An 8,425-nucleotide genomic window follows, 5' to 3' on the forward strand; every position below is an offset into this window, starting at 1 on the left:
TGCCTGTCCATCTCCCAAGTGCTAAGATTAAATGCATGAGTCACTATTCCCAGCAGGAAAAAAAATCATAGCTTTAATTCTAGAGTAGGAAGTAGACTTATCTGACCAAGACTGGAATAAAAATATCTTAACCAAGCAAAGGTTAGGAAGGCTTTTTGCTAAATATCAAATATTTGGATTTTCTGAGCTCAGAGTTCTATAAACAAAGTCATTGTGTGTGTATTTGGTCATCTTTCTCAAGTTTCCCCATTGGAATTATGGGTCCAGCAGAGGAAAAGAAAGATACATTGCCTGAAACTACTGCTTTGAATAAAACTGCCTTTTGTGGCTCAGAGTGTTTTGATGACATCCAAGAACCTGGCAAGCTAACTTGTTAGCATGAACACAGAAGAAAATCTCAGACCTGTCAGTATCTTGACCTCATGCCCTAGATTCAGCAGTTAAGGAAAAGATTGCTCCAAACAATGTTCTCTGCAAAAATAAATGTGATTTTCATAGTTCTCTGAATATAAGGAATAAAGGTTTGAGAAAGACTGGAGTGCCTATACATAAAAGTATTAAGTACTAAATGAAGCATTTGGTGTTCATTACAGAATCATTGAAAGCATTCAAAAAGTTTTCTATGAAAAATATTAATTTTAATACTTATGAATTGAGAGATGCAATACAAAAATCTTATTTGTATAACATCCTATATTAACTAGTTATGTGTCAAAAGATTAGCATGCTTTATAACTTATATAAAATATATCATCCTTTTAAACTTACATAAAATGTATATGCATGTGTACTTTTAAAAACTGAGATTTAAAATTAAAAAAAATAATATTTGATTGCCTATATACTTTAATAGCACATTATTACATATACACTAGTGTATTATATTCCATTGTATAATAAATCTCAATAAATTAAACATCTTATATACCAGAAGAAAATAAGTTAAACATAAATGAGATATAAGAAAATTGTACAGTGGACACTGATAGCTGAAGTTTTTTCTTAAACTCAATTTAAATTTTAATGTTATATGTATTTACTGCTTAGTACTTTGTGTTGAAATTAAGCTTTTCTATAAACAATGTTATATACTTCATAAATTATTTCATAGTAACCCAAGTGTTCTATATATGTGTAGGCATACACCACCAGTGTTACTTTTCTTCATAAAACATGAACCCTCAAAAAGTGGGAATGGGTGGGTAGGGGAGTGGGGGGAGGGTATGGGGGAGTTTTGGGATAGCATTGGAAATGTAATTGAGGAAAATACATAATAAAAAAATATTTAAAAAAAACAACATGAACCCTCTAGTCAGTGTTAGTAAAACCGTAAGCAGATAACAGTGGATATGCTTAAAAACCCACACAATGGAAATAAAAACAATGGTATTTTATGAATAATTATCTACCCACACTAATTATAGGCATAAAATAATGTGAAACGGCAGTATAGAATATGCTCAGTGATCATGCATAAGTTGTGGTCCAGAAACCCAAGTAGAAATTATAGAAGAAAGCAATAGGTTTAAGGCTATTTCCCATTTTCTTTTCTATTAGAATAAGTGTGTCTGGTTTTGTATTGAGGTCCTTGAACCATTTGGACTTGAATTTTCTGCAGGGTGATAAATATGGATCAATTTGCATTCTTCTGTATGTAGAGCATCAGTTAGAACAGCACCATTTATTGAAGATGAGTTTATTTTTTCCATTGTAAAATTTTGGCTTCTTTGTCATAAACCAAGTGTTTGTAGATATGTGGGTTTATTTCTGGATAGTCATTTCTATTTCATTGATTGATCTTTCTGTCTCTGTACCAGTACCATGAAATTTTTATCACTATTGCTCTGTAGTACAGTTGGAGGGCAGGAATGATAATTCCTTCAGAAATTCTTTTATTGTTCAGAATTATTTTGGGTATACTGGGATTTTTGTTTTTCCATATGAAGTGGAGAACTGCTCTGTTAATGTCTGTAAAAAAAAAAAAAGTGTGTTCGAATTTTGATCGGAATTGAATTGAGTCTTTACATTGCTTTGGGTAAGATGGCCATTTTTACTAGGTTAATTCTATCTATCCATGAGCATGGGGGAATCTGTCCATATTCTGAGGTCTTCTTTTATTTCTTTCTTCGGTGACTTGAAGTTCTGATCATACAGATATCACTTGCTTGGGTAGAGTTGCACCAAAATATTTTTATCATATTTGTGACTATTGTAAGGGTGGTGTTTTTCTAATTTCTTTCTTAGCCCATTTATCATTTGTATAAAGGAGGGCTACTGATTTGTTTGAGTAAATTTTATATCCAGCAATTTTGCCCTAGATTTTTATTCACTGTAAGAGTTCTCTGGTAATGTTTTTTGGGTAGTTTATGTATTCTTTTATATCATCTGCAAATAATGATTTCTTCCTTTCCAATTTGGATCCTCTTGATCTCTTTTTATTCTTTTATTGCTCTAGGTAGGACTTCAAGTACAATATTGAATAGATAGGGGGATAGTGAACAGTCTTGTCTTGTGTCTGATTTTAGATGGCTTGTTTCATGTTTCTCTATATTTAACTTCATCTAGGCTACTGCTTTGTTATATTTTGCTTTTATTATGTATAGGGATGTGCATTGAAATTCTGATCTCTCCAAGTCTGTTAACATGAAGCAGCTTTGGATTTTGTGGTTCCTCAGAAAATTGGAAATTGTTCTATCTAAAGACTCTACTGCTCCTGTGCATATACCCAAAAGATGCTCTACAATATTATAAGGACAACTTCTCTACTATGTTCATAACAGCTTTATTCGTAGCAGCCAGAAGCTGGAAGCAACCCAGATGTCCCTCAACAGAAGAATAGATACAGAAATATAAATTTCATTTACACAATGGAAAACTATTCAGCCATTAAATTTTGAGGACTCTATGAATTTTTCAGGTAAATAGATAAAACTAAAATATATCATCCTGAGTGAGGTAACCCAGTCCCAAAAGGGCATGCATGGTATGTACTTACTGATATATGATATTAGTCAAAAAGTAGAGAATACCCATGATTCACCCCAAAGACCCTAAAGTTAAACAAGAAGGAAGGCTCAAGTGAAGATGTTTAAACCCCACTTCGAAGGGGGAACAAAATAATCAAGAGATGCAGAGGGAGGGAGGGACCTGTATGGAAGTGGGGAGGATAAAAAGAACAGGGTCAGATATGGGGGAAACAGGAATGAATGTACCCATAAAATGCTCCCATAACAAAGATAATATAGTTTCAGCACATGGCTTACCTTTCAAAAACGTTATGTTTTAACGAAAAACATGATGTTTGTAAAAATGTGTTTTCAAACTCATCAGAAATACCATGTTCGTTATGTGTGACAGTTGAGTATTTTTCATTATTCATTTTAAATTAAATACTTAATTGAATTATATAGCTGTACAAGTCAATAGAATGCAATATAATATACGTTTTTTAGAACAGTAGAGGCCCTTGCAGACCTAAATAATTTAGATTAATATGTAAATAAAATTGAGGGGAAAAGTGAATAAACAGTAGAAGGGGAGCCAGTCTCCTCCATCCCACTCCACAGCTCTTTCCAGGTAGGTTCTGAATCTACTACATCTCTACTCATTTTTCCCAGGTTATCCCAAAATGGCATAGTCCAGCATACCGATTTGAAAGAAGACTTTCATGGCATCTGGTAGCTGGGGCTCCAACTTCCTATTATACCAACTTGTCTCCCTTTTTAATAGAGCTGATGCTGGTGAGCAGCCCAAGATTCTGCCTGGAATACCTGATGATTATGTAGCAAGATGTGCCCTCCTAGGGTGTCTGAACAAAAGACAAACTATTGGACTGAAGTTGAGGACCCTTATGGTTGAATCACAGGAAGGATTGAAAAAGCTAAAGGGGAGGATGACGCTATAGGAAGACCAGCAGTCTCAACTAACCCTGATCTCAGGGACCTCCAGACTGAGCCACAACCAGGCAGCATACATGGGCTAGTCTGGCCCAAGGCCTCCAGCACATATATAGCAGAGGACTGCCTCGTCTGGCCTCAATGCAACAAAATATATTTAATCCTTGAAAGACTTCAGGCCTCAGGAAAGGTAGAGGCCTGGTGGAAGGAATCATCCTCTTGGAGGCAAGGAGGAGGAGGAATGGGATGAGGAACTATGGGAGGAAGGTGAAGGATGGGAGGCGATAGCTGCAATGTAAATAAAGAAAACAATTTACAAGACAGAAATTAGAAGGAAAGACTACCATTAAGTTAAAAATGTTAAATTAAATCAGTACATTCCTAGGTGATCAATTTATGACTAAGCAAAAACTTAATTCTAGATCCTTCAAAAACATAAAGTATATTTTTCATTCAAAACAAGAAGAAAACAAACTAAATGTAGTGCTAGTGGGGTTTTTTAAGTTTTCAAATATAAACAGGAATTCACATAAGACATAATAATAAGACAGTTCAGAGGGTACAGATTATCTTGCCTTAGTCTGAGCAGTGATGTGTAAGCATAACCAACATACATTTTCTCTCAAAGCACCTTTGGGTTTAGGTATAGTCCCCAGCAAAGGTTACTTTCAGCAGTCAGGTGTGGCTCCTGAAAAAAGCAGGGTCACATTTATGGCCTAGAGTCTGTCTCAGTAGATGACATACGCAAGCAAGAATGAAGCCCTTTGTGATGGAGTTCAGTGAAGATTGCAGGCCATGTGCAGCAAGATTGACAAACGCTATTAGGGAGAGGAACCTGGGAGCCTAGTCAGAAAAAAAACAACAACAACAAATAAAACCAAAAACTGGGCAGTAGCAATGGAAGATAAATTGTGGTAATGGTACCAACTTTTATCGCTTATATTGTTATTTTTGAAAAACAGTTAATAGAAATGTGCTGTATTTAACCTTTCTACTGTTTCTTTCTTAGTATTCTCTTAGCCAAACAAGACCAAGGGATGCTAATTGGAATGGATGTTCATTGCCCTTCAGAGATTATGCCTCTGAAAAAGGTTCCATTACAGAATGCCAAGCCTTTAGTTTCTTAAAGATATGTAAAAATGTAACAAGCAGTAAAAGTAACAGTTACGTTTAAATGAAGATACACCTAATGGGTAGGAAAGGACACACCCATTTTTAAATTAAAATAGTAGTGTCAGGAGTAAATTGTTTTCTTATGCATTGGCCAACACCAAAGGATGAAAAGCTGCCCAAGCACAACACTCTAGTTAGTGTAGTGGGCTGTGCCAGGAATAAGTGGATTATTGAAAACATGGTATAATTTTGGAAGGACATGGGGGAAACAGGTGGACACTGAACTAACAGCCTCTTCCTTCCTGAATGCCTTTCATAGGACAAGAACTTGGAGATGCAATTACTATTTTGTTACATGGATGTGAGGTCAACTGCCTTTTAAGCAGTTCTCTTTATGTTCAGAAGTAACTACTTCCTGCCAGCCTTGATCTGCCATGGATGGAAAGTTCCTTTCAACAAGAGTCAGTGTGCTTCACAGGTGAAAAATATGCAATCTCTTCAGAGTCAGAGTCAGAATCAGTTCATCTACTCCGGGTCTCATTCTCTTCAGAGCCCAGAGAACACTACAGGACTTAGTACTGCCCCTTTGCTAGAACCATGTAAGGATGTAAGAGCCAGAATGCACTGGCTGTTGTCTAGCCATTTTCTCCTAATTGAAACATTTTACTAAAGCTCAGGAAGAAAACAGAGTCAAAGGTCTCAGGCAGTTCTTGAAACTTGCAAATCTCCAAAGCCCTGTCCCAGAAGTAGTAATGACTGCTGGGGAGAGGAGAGTTTCCCACCAGCTGTGCTGTGTACAAGTGGTCAAGGGAGCCCCAGTGATTCAGCTTTGGTGAGAAATTGCTCACACTAAAGTGGCCTCTTCATGATGTTGCTGCCTTTGTGTCTTCTATGTCCCTATAAATATCTCCTTACTGATACTACTGTAAGAAATCCCAATAATAAAATCACTGGTTCATGAAACTAGTTGTCTAGTCTGGCATCAGTGTTCTATAGGAGACAAATAGATGTGCCTTCATGTCTCCACAGTAGAAAAATAATCATACAACTGCTCATCGGGGCATTTGCTCAGTAAGTGGACAACTGTTTGTCCACAGTAATACAGATCAAAAGGTTAATATAACAATGCATGTCACTTCCTCCAAAGCTATCAATCTGAAAAGATACAACTAAATACAATAAGTGATTTATTTTACTTCTGCATACATATATGTTTACTAGAGGTAGTGGCCTAACAGTTTAATGCAGAATGTATTCATTTTGAAAGCCAGGAATACTGGCAAGATTGCTCATATATCAGAGGTTAAAACGTATAGATGTTCAGTATTTCATTTTGAAATGGTTAATGAAAACTGTTTTGGAGCAAATGAAATTGACAATTGATGAGCAATCACTAGATCTAAAATAATAAATTTTATATTATATAAAGCATTCAATATTAATTTAGTAATATATTAAACAGCTGTAATGGGAAATTAGCCCAAGAATGTAAACACAGATGGGAAGAAAGAGGAAAGAGAGAAAGACAGGGAGAGAGACAGAGAGACAAAGAGAGATTCTGTTTTAAAGCATAAAACAATATATTTAGTAAATGCAAAAAGAACTGTCTGAAAAATACATAGGAAATACCATTTAGTTATTTCATGAACTTAGTAGGATTTCAGAATTAGAATATTGCAGTGTTAGAACCATAATTCACAGCTATGAGTGAGGGCTTTGAAATGTGCCTTATACTTAAAAAAAAAAAGTGGAGTATAATTGTATCCACTAATCTAAGTGATGGCACTAGGCAGTTCTGGCACAAGACCTCAGTTGTGTTTACAAGCCTGGCTATTCTGTAAAAGGCACACACTGATCTCTCATTTCTTTGCTTCGGGGCATCAGTATATAAACATTTCCCAGTGTCACACAATGTTTCCCCTAAAAATACCAAAATACAATTGACAAATTCTCAGCTAGTTTTAAAATGGGGAACATTTCATTCCTTTTAACACAAATTGTGCTCTACATGACATACAGTCTATATCCAGAAAGTGTTGTTTCAGATTAGTTTTTAGTGAGTAACCTGATTGTTAAATGACACAAATTCCTTGAAAATTACATTTTCTTTCAAATTGGCCTTCCTGTTTATCTATAATTTACTCAGCTTACACTTAAATCAGTTTTATTGATCAGTCTAAAACTCCTGTTAGATCAATTTTGTGAACACTTGAGTTTCAGGATAGATGCTGGACAACACTCAATTCAACAATTTTCATGCCAGCATATATCTCTGACATCTCTTTGATCACCCAATTCTTAGTCTTGTTTTCCTAAAACCTTCTTAAAGTTTCCAATTCCAAGAAAGGCTAATGGCATCTTTAACAGATAGTGCAAAATTATCTAAAAGATACTTGTAATAGCTGTTGTTGAGTAGAATAATAGCTTTGATTACTAAATCAATCAGTTATTTACTAAAAGTCCTCATATCTCCTTATGGTAAAAGAAGAAAAGAATGGACAGTTATTGTGTCTTAAAGAATAAAGATAGTCACCTATACAAAACGCATTTAGACATTTCAGATTTTGTTGCACAAAAACAAAGATTGAATACACTATTTAGTCAAGCACAAATTTGTAACAGACTAATGAAAAGTAAATTCCATCAAATTAAACGTTTTGCATATAAAGATACCATTAATAGTGAAGCCTTTGTATTTTTTAAAAAATATTGAACAGCACTATTGTGAACATGCAGAGTTGAATTATAAGCATCTAACAGGATATATATAACCATTAAGAAAATGCTCATTAACTGCTTCATTAACAAACACACAACTATGGGGCGATTCTAGCTCAAACTACTAGCAATCAGTGATATAGATCCTGAAATGGCCACTTCCTGTAGCCAGGCAAGACTCCCAGTGGACAGAAATGGACAACAATCCACCCACCAAAACTTCAACCCAAAATGTATCCTATCTACAAGATATGTGTGGAGAAAGATAGAGCAGATACTGAGGAAATGGCTAACAGAGGACTGCTCCAAACTGAAATCTATTCCTTGGGCAAGATCCAATCCCTGATGCTCATAATGATATTCTATTATGCTTTTAGAAAGGAGCCTAGTCCAACTGTCCTCTGAGAATCTCCACTCAGCAGCCAATGAAATGGATGAAGAGACTCACAGCCATACATTAGATGGTGCTCAGGGAGTTTCATGGAAAAGCCTGGGGAAAGATTGAAGGACTTGAAGAGGACAGGGACTTCACAGGAAGACCAACAGAGTCTACTAACCTGGACCCTTGGGGGATACCAGAGACTGAATCACCAACCAAATATAATTTGCAAAATCTAATTAGTGTTGCTATTATATGTATGAGTTTAGGGACAACTACCTGGGACTGGACAACTTATCAGGTGACTTGTGTTTGAATA

The sequence above is a fragment of the Mus caroli genome, unplaced genomic scaffold (genome assembly GCF_978045245.1).
Source record: "Mus caroli unplaced genomic scaffold, Mus_caroli_1 scaffold_1, whole genome shotgun sequence".
NCBI classification, from domain to species: Eukaryota; Metazoa; Chordata; class Mammalia; order Rodentia; family Muridae; genus Mus; species Mus caroli.